The sequence below is a fragment of the Aegilops tauschii genome, chromosome 4 (assembly GCF_002575655.3).
Source record: "Aegilops tauschii subsp. strangulata cultivar AL8/78 chromosome 4, Aet v6.0, whole genome shotgun sequence".
In the NCBI taxonomy this organism is placed as follows: Eukaryota; Viridiplantae; Streptophyta; class Magnoliopsida; order Poales; family Poaceae; genus Aegilops; species Aegilops tauschii.
Window position 1 is genome coordinate 496,559,192 of NC_053038.3, and position 11,561 is coordinate 496,570,752.

Here is an 11,561-nt window from a genome sequence, read left to right on the forward strand (position 1 = left end):
GTGGTTGAGAAGGCCCCGATCTACACTTCCACCAAAAGAAATTTGATTCCCCCCACTAATCCCTTGCGGATCTTGTTACTATTGGGTGTTTGAGCACCCTAGACGGTTGAGGTCACCGCGGAGCCATAGTCCATTGTGGTGAAGCTTCGTGGTGTCGTTGGGAGCCTCCAATTAAGTTGTGGAGATTGCCCCAACCTTGTTTGTAAAGGTTCGGTCGCCGCCTCCAAAGGCACCAATAGTGGAATCACGGCATCTTGCATTGTGTGAGGGCGTGAGGAGAATACGGTGGCCCTAGTGGCTTCTTGGGGAGCATTGTACCTCCACACCGCTCCAACGGAGACGTACTTCCCCTCAAAGGGAAGGAACTTCGGTAACACATCCTCGTCTTCACCGGCTCCACTCTTGGTTATCTCATGCCTTTACTTTTGCAAGCTTATTTGTGTTATATCTCTTGCTTGCTTGTGTGCTTATTGTTGTTGCATCATATAGGTTGCTCACCTAGTTGCATATCTAGACAACCTACTTTGATGCAAAGTTTAAATTGGTAAAGAAAAGCTAAAAATTGTTAGTTGCCTATTCACCCCCCTCTATTTAACTATATCGATCCTTTCACAAGTTCTCTCAACAATAATAACATAATTGGATCATATAACTATCCCTCAACATGCAACAAAGAGTCACTCCAAAGTCACTAATAGCGGAGAACAAACGAAGAGATTATTGTAGGGTACGAAACCACCTCAAAATTATTCTTTCTGATCGTTCTATTCAAGAGTCCGTAGTAAAATAACACGAAGCTATTCTTTTCGTTCGATCTATCATAGAGTTCGTACTAGAATAACACCTTAAGACACAAATCAACCAAAACCCTAATGTCACCTAGATACTCCAATGTCACCTCAAGTATCCGTGGGTATGATTATACGATATGCATCACACAATCTCAGATTCATCTATTCAAACCAACACAAAGTACTTCAAAGAGTGCCCCAAAGTTTCTACCAGAGAGTCAAGACGAAAACGTGTGCCAACCCCTATGCATAAGTTCACAAAGGGAACCCGCAAGCTGATCACCAAAACATACATCAAGTGGATCACGTGAATATCCCATTGTCACCACAAATAAGCACATGCAAGACATACATCAAGTATTCTCAAATCCTTAAAGACTCAATCCGATAAGATAACTTCAAAGGGAAAACTCAATCTATTACAAGAGAGTAGAGGGGGAGAAACATCATAAGATCCAACTATAATAGCAAAGCTTGCGATACATCAAGATCGTACCACCTCAAGAACATGAGAGAGAGAGAGATCAAACACATAGCTACTAGTACATACCCTCAGCCCCGAGGGTGAACTACTCCCTCCTCGTCATGGAGAGCGCCGGGATGATGAAGATGGCCACCGGTGAGGGATCCCCCCTCCGGCAGGGTGCCGGAACAGGGTCCCGATTGGTTTTTGGTGTCTACAGAGGCTTGCGGCGGCGGAACTCCCGATCTATTCTGTTCCCCGATGTTTTTAGGGTATATGGATATATATATAGGCGAAATAAGTCGGTCAAGGGAGCCACGAGGGGCCCACGAGGGTGGGGGCGCGCCCAAGGGGGCAGGCGCGCCTCCCTGCCTCGTGGCACCTCGAAGCTTCCCTGACGTCTACTCCAAGTCTCCTGGATTGCTTCCGTTCGAAAAATAACTCTCCCGAAGGTTTCATTCCATTTGGACTCCGTTTGATATTCCTTTTCTGCGAAACACTGAAATAGGCAAAAAAAAACAGCAATTTGGGCTGGGCCTCGGGTTAATAGGTTAGTCCTAAAAATAATATAAAAGTGCATAATAAAGCCCATAAACATCCAAAACAGATAATATAATAGCACGAATACTTCATAGATTATAGATACGTTGGAGACGTATCAGTTGATGCCGCTCCATGATAGCATGCCAAGTTTCACGAATTTCAGACGAATTTTGGATTTACTAGAATTACAAAAGCAAGTACGTCGACGTTTGCCGGAGAGCCACGGTGCCGTGGTGTTCGAATTTCATCCTCATTTCTTGCATGGGAGACAAGCATAAACCCATGGACATATATATGATTTTACAACCCATGTTGGTGCACCGGAGCATGTGCATGTAGTTTAATTTTGAATTGTGCACCTGAAATGGCTAGAAAACCAATTTAATGTATAAAATGTTCAAACGAACCCTGAATAATTCCAATTCTTTTACGACACACATATAGTTGCATGTCCAATCCAGATAAAAGGTCCAGCAATTCAAACACCATCCATTGCCGTTGTGACCCCATTATGTAATTCAAATCAAGATGAAAAATCAAGTAGATCGCACACAGTTTATTATCACCAACCGTGTGAGATGCAGCACAAAATATCCTGGAGCACCGTCGGTGTATAGTACGCCTATGGCTTACGTGAGAAGGTGCGTCGGCTACAGTCCACAGCCGGCGTCTCAAGCACACAAGCTCGCTCCCCAAATATCATTTCACTGTTCAATCGTCGCCGGTGAAAGATGGGCACGTGGACACACGTCGTGAGGGCAACTTCGATGGACCACTCCGGCGAGAGCGTGGCCGCAGCCGCCATGCGAGTGCTAACAAGGTGCATGAGCGCGGTCGCAATCTGCGACCGGGCGGCCATGGCAGCCCAAACGGCCGCTATTGCTTCTCAGGTGGTGACAGCAACATTTGGCTCGGGGATAACAACTGGAGAGAGCGGCACAGCAGCTGTCCGTTCCGCAGCGGCAGCCTTAGCCCTGATGGAGGCCGCCCACGACCATGTCGAGGCCGCCCACGCCCAGCTCCTGGCGGTCACCGCACAAATCGAGTGAAGCTTCTCCGACAACGGTCGGCAACCCATGGCCGAAGAGCTGGCAATCGCCGAGAGCGTTCGAGCAGCCGTCCGTTCCTCCGCCGCATACCTTGCGACGACGGAGCCCGCCCAAGCCCAGATCGCGTCAGCCCACGCCCAGCTCGTGGCAGCCTTTTCCAAAGAGATGGCGGACGCGGATAGTGAGATGCTTGCCGAGTATGGTGCGATGGATGCCATGGAGCCCCTTCCCCAGGAGACCGTCAGGCGCGAGCTAGACATGGAGGCGGTGGCGGAGATCGACGAGCACCAGCCGTAGTAGTACTCTTTGTTTTGTTTAATTAAGAGCGCTAGTCTTTAATTTGTTAGAGTAATGTTTAGGTCAGCTAGCTCTGTTTAATTGCTGAACTTGCTTGATTAAGAAGTGTGGGTGTGCTGTAGTCTCCTTTGTGTACCCAAATTATGCAATGACGTGGATGACCATTGTAACCATGGAAATTCGAACCAAAAATTTTGACGTTCAAACTCATCACACGCGGATTAAGCTATCTGAATCGTTTGTGATGTTCACATATCGTACACAGTTCTGAATAAGGGACCGTGTCTGATGACACTTTGCCCGCTAGTTTTTTCGCTGAAGCGATTCCAAATTTTCGGCTTCTGCGGAAATATCTACCTCCCCGCCCCCTCCCCCTTACCAAAAGCCACATTTCCCATATTTCCACCTTCCTTTCTAAATTCAAACCTTCACTCCTTGCTTGCAGCGCCGCCTCCTCATCGGCGACCCTCCTTCACGCTGCTCGGTCTCGTCTATCCAGGGAGGTAATCCACACCTGACCCCCATCCTCCTCCTCCTTCCACATCCCACATGCCCCGACCGCCGGTGCAAGCGCGACACCGTCCACCCAAATCGCCGACCCCTCCACCAAATAAGTGTGGCCCTAAGCCATGGTGCACGCAGTATAGCCAGGATCTCAAGGAGCATTTGGCAGCGGAGAAGCAAATCGCGACCGCACGCGCAGATGAGGTCGCGATGGCTGCCATTCGTGTCGACCCCCAGATCTTGGAGGAGCACCTTGCCATTTGCTAACTACGCCGGTTAAGCACGCTCGGTTTACCTGTTGCGTGTGCTGCTCATGCCTTTCCTTCATAAATTCTAGTGAATTGTGCTATCTAATTTTATCATGCAATCTGTTGTTCTAGTGTATATGTTCTATATGTCGTGCAGTGTGGTGCTCACTTATTAACTGTTTTGTTAATTAGTTATCGTCTTTAGTTAACTGTTTGGTTTAATTCTGCAAATGTGATGTTCAATTCTTCAGGCTGCAATTTTGTATTGTCTTCCATGTGAGAAATAAATCAAATTTATCTTTACAAAATACATGAGAAACGAATACAATTGCTATATTTCCAAGTTGTCAAGCATGCTTGGTTTGGTTATACATTGTGCAATGTGGTGCTCAGTTAACGTTTGGTTCATTTGTGTTGTGGTGTTTAGTTAACTGTTTGGTTCCATTCTGCAATGCGATGTTCAATAGTTATGGGTGCATTCTGTTATTGTATACCATGTGAGGAATAAATTAAATTTGGCTGTAGTAAATACATGAGAAACAAATACAATTGCTACAATTGGCTGTAGTTAATTGTTTGGTTAACTGTCTGATCTTCTATTAGGAGTATGTTATATTGTGCAATGTGGTGTTCAGTTAATGTTGGTTCATTTGTTGTGGTGTTTAGTTAACTGCTTGGTTCAATTCTGCAATGCGATGTCCAATTGTCATGGGTAGAATTTTGTATTGTTGTGCATGTGAGGAATAAATCAAATTGGCTGCACTTAATACATGAGAAACATATACAAGTGCTATATTTCCTAGTTTTAATCATGCTTGGTTTGGATAAATGGGTTTTCCATGTGGCTTGAATTAATCTGATGAATCTGCAATGTGCTTATTTTTCATCAACATATTTTACTGATAGCATGCGAACCCTTACTTAACCTGATGACTAACTACCTTATATGTGTTGCAGGGAAACAATGGGAAGTACTGAGGTTTACAATTGAGGTTAGCACGTGCATGGTCCGTTGTCTAATAGCACATTATTGTGCAATTGCAGGAACCATTCTAATATTTTGGTTTTTAACAATTTGGTATTGCACATGTAGGTCCTGCTGTCAGAGGTTTTGATCCACTGTTCGACCCTTTTTGCATATGGGGAAATGAGTTGTCCATGAATATCAATCAAATCAAGAAACTCAAAAAGATTGTTAGGATAAAGAAATTAGCAACAAAAAACAACAAGATCTTTGTCTGCACAATGAAGAAGACATCAGTTCACTACAAGATGGTACTAACTATTATACCTTGCCTTTTTTTATTCCTTTGCCCCATTTCCGATATAGAGAAGATATTTATGCACATCCTTGTTTTCAGGCCTTTCCAAAGCAGTTCACTGATGATTAGCTCTCAAACCACCTCTATGGTCAGGAGGCGAGGAAGGTTTTCATACAACACCCATGGTTCAATATTGAAGTGTTCCTGAAGAGGACGAAGGACGGACGGTCAATCATCCACAGGCACTGGCCTAAAGTTGCAAAGACCTTCAACATGAATGAAGGCTCAATATTCGCCTTCCGCCTCAGCAGTTTTCCAGATGAGATGCATCTGTCTATATATCGTCTATGATGCTAATTTCAAAAGGTTCTACATGTTGCATGTGAAACTTGGTGCTGGTGCAGTTGTGTAATGGGGTAGCTGAGTGCTGAAGCTATATCATGTTATACTATGACGTATTTCAATTATGAAATTTTGCTTCCTTAATATGGAAATGAAATATATTATGTGCTTAATATGAATGTCAATTAGATTAATAAATGGATTATTAATAATAGGGCAATTGGCCTGCTAATGGCGAATTAACCTGCTAATTGGGTTTGCTATTGCAAACGGTTGTTGAAAAAATACCATGGGCGATGACCTCAGGTAACGCACACAGTTTCTAGGAATAAACCGTGTTGGATCAATGAATAATCACACACGACTTTCTCTTGAAAACTGTTTGCGTTAGGCCACCTTGCGCAAACGTTTACCACATAAAAACTATGTGTGATGAACAACCTTTGCCACACAGTTTCTTCTATGGACCGTGTGTGATACATTCAATAACACAAACGATTTAACGGGAAAAATTGTGTGTGATGTACTTGTGAACGGAAACGTTTTCCTTGGAGCGACTGTGTGGGATGTACATATGAACATAAATATTTAGCGGGGACTGACCGTGTGGGATGTACTTGCGACCGGAAACAATTTCGCCGTATAATTGTATTTTTTAGCTCTACTATACGTATTTTCGTATTTGAGTGCTCCCTGGTCGCACACGACCTCATTTTGCCGAGCGTGTGTGCCAGGAGGGCATATCCCCGACGGTTTCTGGGTCGTGTGAGAAGGACCCCCCTATCGCCACACTCACTAGGCGACGGTTCCAAATGCCGTCGCGGAAAGGGGTTAAAAACCGTTTGTATAGGACCGACGCGTACCAGTGCGTGGTGAAGGAAATATGCCCTAGAGGCAATAATAAAGTTATTATTTGTTTCCTTATTTCATGATAAATGTTTATTATTCATGCTAGAATTGTATTAACCGGAAACTTAATATATGTGTGAATACATAGACAAAACAGAGTGTCCCTAGTATGCCTCGACTTGACTAGCTCGTTAATCAAAGATGGTTAAGTTTCCTAACCATAGACATGTGTTGTCATTTGATGAACGGGATCACATCATTAGAGAATGATGTGATGGACAAGACCCATCCGTTAGCTTGGCATAATGATCGTTTAGTTTTATTGCTATTGCTTTCTTCATGACTTATACACGTTCCTTTGACTATGAGATTATGCAACTCCCGAATACCGGAGGAACACCTTGTGTGCTATCAAACGTCACAACGTAACTGGGTGATTATAAAGATGCTCTACAGGTGTCTCCGAAGGTGTTTGTTGGGTTGGCATAGATCAAGATTAGGATTTGTCACTCCGTGTATCGGAGAGGTATCTCTGGGCCCTCTCGGTAATGCTCATCACTATAAGCCTTGCCAGCAATGTGACTAATGAGTTAGTTGCGGGATGATGAATTACGAAACGAGTAAAGAGACTTGCCGGTAACGAGATTGAACTAGGTATGATGATACCGACGATCGAATCTCGGGCAAGTAACATACCGATGACAAAGGGAACAACGTATGTTGTTATGCGGTTGGACCGATAAAGATCTTCGTAGAATATGTAGGAGCCAATATGAGCATCCAGGTTCCGCTATTGGTTATTGACCGGAGATGTGTCTCGGTCATGTCTACATAGTTCTTGAACCCGTAGGGTCCGCACGCTTAACGTTTGATGATGATTTGTATTATGAGTTATGTGTTTTGATGACCGAAGTTTGTTTGGAGTCCCGGATGAGATCACGGACATGACGAGGAGTCTTGAAATGGTCGAGACATAAAGATTCATATATTGGAAGGCTACATTCGGACACTGGAATGGTTCGGGTCATTTCAGATAAGTTTCGGAGTACCGGGGGTTACCGGAACCCCCTCCAGGAAGTTATTGGACCTCATGGGCCTAGTGGTGGAAGAGAGAGGGCCGGCCAGGAGGTGGCGTGCGCCCCCCTTGCCCCAATCCAAATTGGACAAGGGAGGGGGCGGGCCCCCCCCCCTCTTTCCTTCTCTCCTCCTCCTCCCCTCCTTCTCCTACTAGGAATAGGAAAGAGGAGGGGAATCCTACTTGGACTGGGGAGTCCTAGTAGGATTCCCCACACCTGGCGCACCCCCCTTGGGCCGGCCACCTCTTCCCTCCCCTCCTTTATATACGTGGCCAGGGGGCACCCCAAGAACACACAAGTTGATCTTTTAGCCATGTGCGGTGCCCCCCCCTCCACAGTTACACACCTCGGTCATATCGCCGTAGTGCTTAGGCGAAGCCCTGCGCCGGTAACTTCATCATCACCCGTCGCCACGCCGTCGTGCTGACGAAACTCTCCTTCGGCCTCAACTGGATCAAGAGTACGAGGGATGTCATCGAGCTGAACGTGTGCTGAACACGGAGATGTCGTACGTTTGGTGCTAGGATCGGTCGGATCGTGAAGACGTACGACTACATCAACCGCGTTGATAAAACGATTCCGCTTTCGGTCTACGAGGGTACGTGGACACACTCTCCCCTCTCGTTGCTATGCATCTCCTAGATAGATCTTGCGTGATCGTAGGATTTTTTTTTTTGAAATTACTGTGTTCCCCAACATGTGGACCTATTGAAGTCTGGAGTCATGGTTATTGAGTGAAGGGGGTGTGGTATTTTCTCACCCATTGCAACGCATGGGCTCTTTTGCTAGTAATCAATTAAAATATTTAATTATACCTATTCACCCCCCTCTATGTCCAACTTGATCGACTCAGCAAGGTGACATGAACAGCTCTGATTTGAGCACATATAAGGAGGTGCCCTAGTATAACCCTTTAGGGCATGTACAATGATGTTATTTTTAGCAATCTCACGTATAACAATTGGCGGACTTACTCCCACATATTTTCTAAGGTGGACGTACGAACTTTGGCACCCGCATCCGCCGCATCACCAAAGGAACCCGCCACTACTAGGCCCTCCTCCCTCCACTCCTCTCTTTGCTCTGCCATCGGAGGGCTGGCGTGAAGCCCAAGCAGGCGTTGGGGGAGGTGGTGACATGGCATTTCTCGCGGTCATGGCTCGCGGGGACACTCGCATGGTGATGTCGTGGTGACGGTGGAGTGCGGCGCTCGGTGAGTGCTGTGAGCCGACATCGGACATAGAGGCGCGATGACGTGGTACTGCGTCGGGATGCTTGGCTGGCGTGACGGGGCATGTTCATGGTGGAGGAGACTCTTGGGTGAGGGCATGGCCCAGATCTAGCGACGTTGGACGACGGGCGGCACGATGACCACCTCTTGCCGGTGTGGTCTTGAGGCCGCTGCGGCTGCGTAGATGTTGTGCGGATCACACATATTCTAGTATTTCGAGGCATTTCTCCGAGGTGTGATATAAGGACGGCGGCTTGAAGCAGAGGTCATGAATGTGTACCGGCGGCGGTACGGGTTGGCAGTCTCTAGTGGTGAGACGCCAGTGTCCACAATTCCATCTGCAAGAACGCGGACGGTAGCATCAGCCTGTTGCATCTCTGGAGCACGCAAGTGACAATGTGGTCTTCCGCTATTAGGTGATTGCTCTGACTGGAGGGGGGCTCTTGGATCTTGAGTTCCGGCGGCAACAACAAGTATGTTTTGTCGACTGATTCTGCCGACATGAAAGAGAACGGCGGAGCATGAGGACGGTGCAGGATTGCTGGAGTGTCCCGAATTGGGATTGTGGCGGTGCCAGTGATCTTCTTCCCGTAATTTCCGTCGCAAAGTGAGATGACGACTGTCATTGTTCAGAACCTTTGGTAACCTTATTTGGCTATATCTGGCAACGATTATTCTTGTGTCGTTATCTTTGTGAAGGCATTCTTTGGATTTGCCCAGACTTGTTTTTCAGGGTGAAAACCCATGATCTGGCCTTCGGTGGTTAGATAGCGATCCTTGAGCGTCTTTCTCTTCTTGAAGGCTTTGATGTTGGAGAACCCTTCTCGTTGTGCTTTTGATGTCAAGAGATAATGGATGTGGATATGGTCACTGATGTTGCTTGTTTGAACATTGTTTTGATTGCTTCAATTTTTTTCCTTTTACTCCATCATGACATAGCTTCGGTCTTGTATGACTTTGCTAATTGTCGGTGTGATTTTTTGTATGTTCGTTGGTGTGGTTGTGTGCATCCTTACAGTGTAAAGGTTGGATGTGTGCTTATTGTATTTGTATCCCTTGAGGCTCCATTTGAAGGTAATAAGATCCACCCTTTGTTAAAAAGTAACGTAGAACAATTGGCAAGATGGAAGAGAGAGGGAGAGACTTGCCTTCTCTTAGCAAGAGATAATCTCTTAGTAAGAAAGACAAGATATTTGTTTGTATTATATGAGATGTATTCTCTTATTCACATATCTTCTAGTTTAATTTTGATTGCCTCGTAATTTTAGGATCTTGTAAACATGAAATGCTAGAAATATCACTAAAAATTGATCCCTTGCGTAATGTCTTATTGTCTTCTCTAAATGGCCATAAGACAAGGTTGTATGATCAGCCATTATACATGCCTTTAGGGTATATCCAACACCGACCCTCAAACATCCCGCATCCGTCTGGATCACGCTGTCTGGACGCAGAAGTCATCTAATGCGGTCATGTATTGGTCCGCAGCACAGTCCAGACGTACTTTCTCCTGCAAACCAGAGACAAACGCGGGGGCTTTGCGAGAATCCGGACCGCTGCCACGCCCGCTTTGGCCCACCAACCCCCCCCCCCCCCCTCCCGCGCGCTTCCTGCTCGAAACGGTCAGCGCCACTCCAGAGCGCCAGTGTCCGCATTCATGCCCGACCAGAGCGGACGCGACCGTTCACTGATGCCGGCATTGAAGCGGCGCGCCGGCCACGTCGCTTCCGGAGGATGATCTTAGCTAAAAGATGATCTTAGCTAGGAAAAGCACTAAATGATGATCCATTGCATAATGTTTTATTGCAAGATAGTAATATTGTGCTACCAACCGTCGTACATGCCCTTATTGCCTTCTCTCTTACAGGGAAACTGTCGCATCAGGCCAAGTATTGTGACCACTCTGCAAGTTGCTGCCATATATAAAAACGAGACACAATCAAGGGCCATGCTTGCCTAACGTGTCTCATTTAATCACCGGCCTTCACCTACAGCTATGGGCGGCAAGATACACATGTCGAATACCGGCCAGTGATCAACTGATCATTAGAGGAAATCAATCTGCATGGGCAAACAAAAATCCTTGCATGGGCAGTATTTATGGCCGATTGAAAATAAGGACGCTCTGATTTTCTTACTTACTACTTTCTCGGTTTTAAAATAGATGAGTCAACTTTATGCTAACTTTAATATAAAGCTAGTTTAAAATTGGGTCATCTATTTTGAAACGGAGGCATGATCGTTGGCTACTCTGCAACGGCCCATGCCAAATGCATGTTAGTCCATATATCATGTCCAGGTTGAGCATTCTCCCGACCCCGCATAACGCGGGCGCGTTATCACACTTAAATTCGTGGCCCATCCTAATGTGACACGCGACACATACAGGGTACCGTATGTCTAAAAGAAACATACAGGGTATCGTTTTCGGTTTTTTGTTAACACGGTACAGACGCAAGCACTCATATACATGCGCACATACTCACCCTTATGAAGGCACACACGCACACCCTACCCCTATAAGCATCACCGAAAGACTGAGCCGGCATATCATCTTGAAATTTACAAAGTCACAGTAGCCACCTCGTTATTGACGGGAACGTCTCCTCCCACTGAATCCGCATCGCCGGAAATTCTGAAATAAATCCAGGAATAAATGCGAGCACCAGGATTTGAACCCTGGTGAGCTCGGAATACCATAGTCCCTCTAACCATCCAACCACAGGTTGGTTCGCATGTATCGTTTTCGTTGATGTACAGCGAGCTGCGCATCTCTCCCTCCCTCTTTTTTCTGAATAATAAAAGAGGGGCAGCCCCTCTCTCTCGTACACACACATCGCCCTATGTCACATTCAAATGGATGACTTTCGTCAAAAAAATTCATTCTTGCCTTTTTTAGTAGTTTG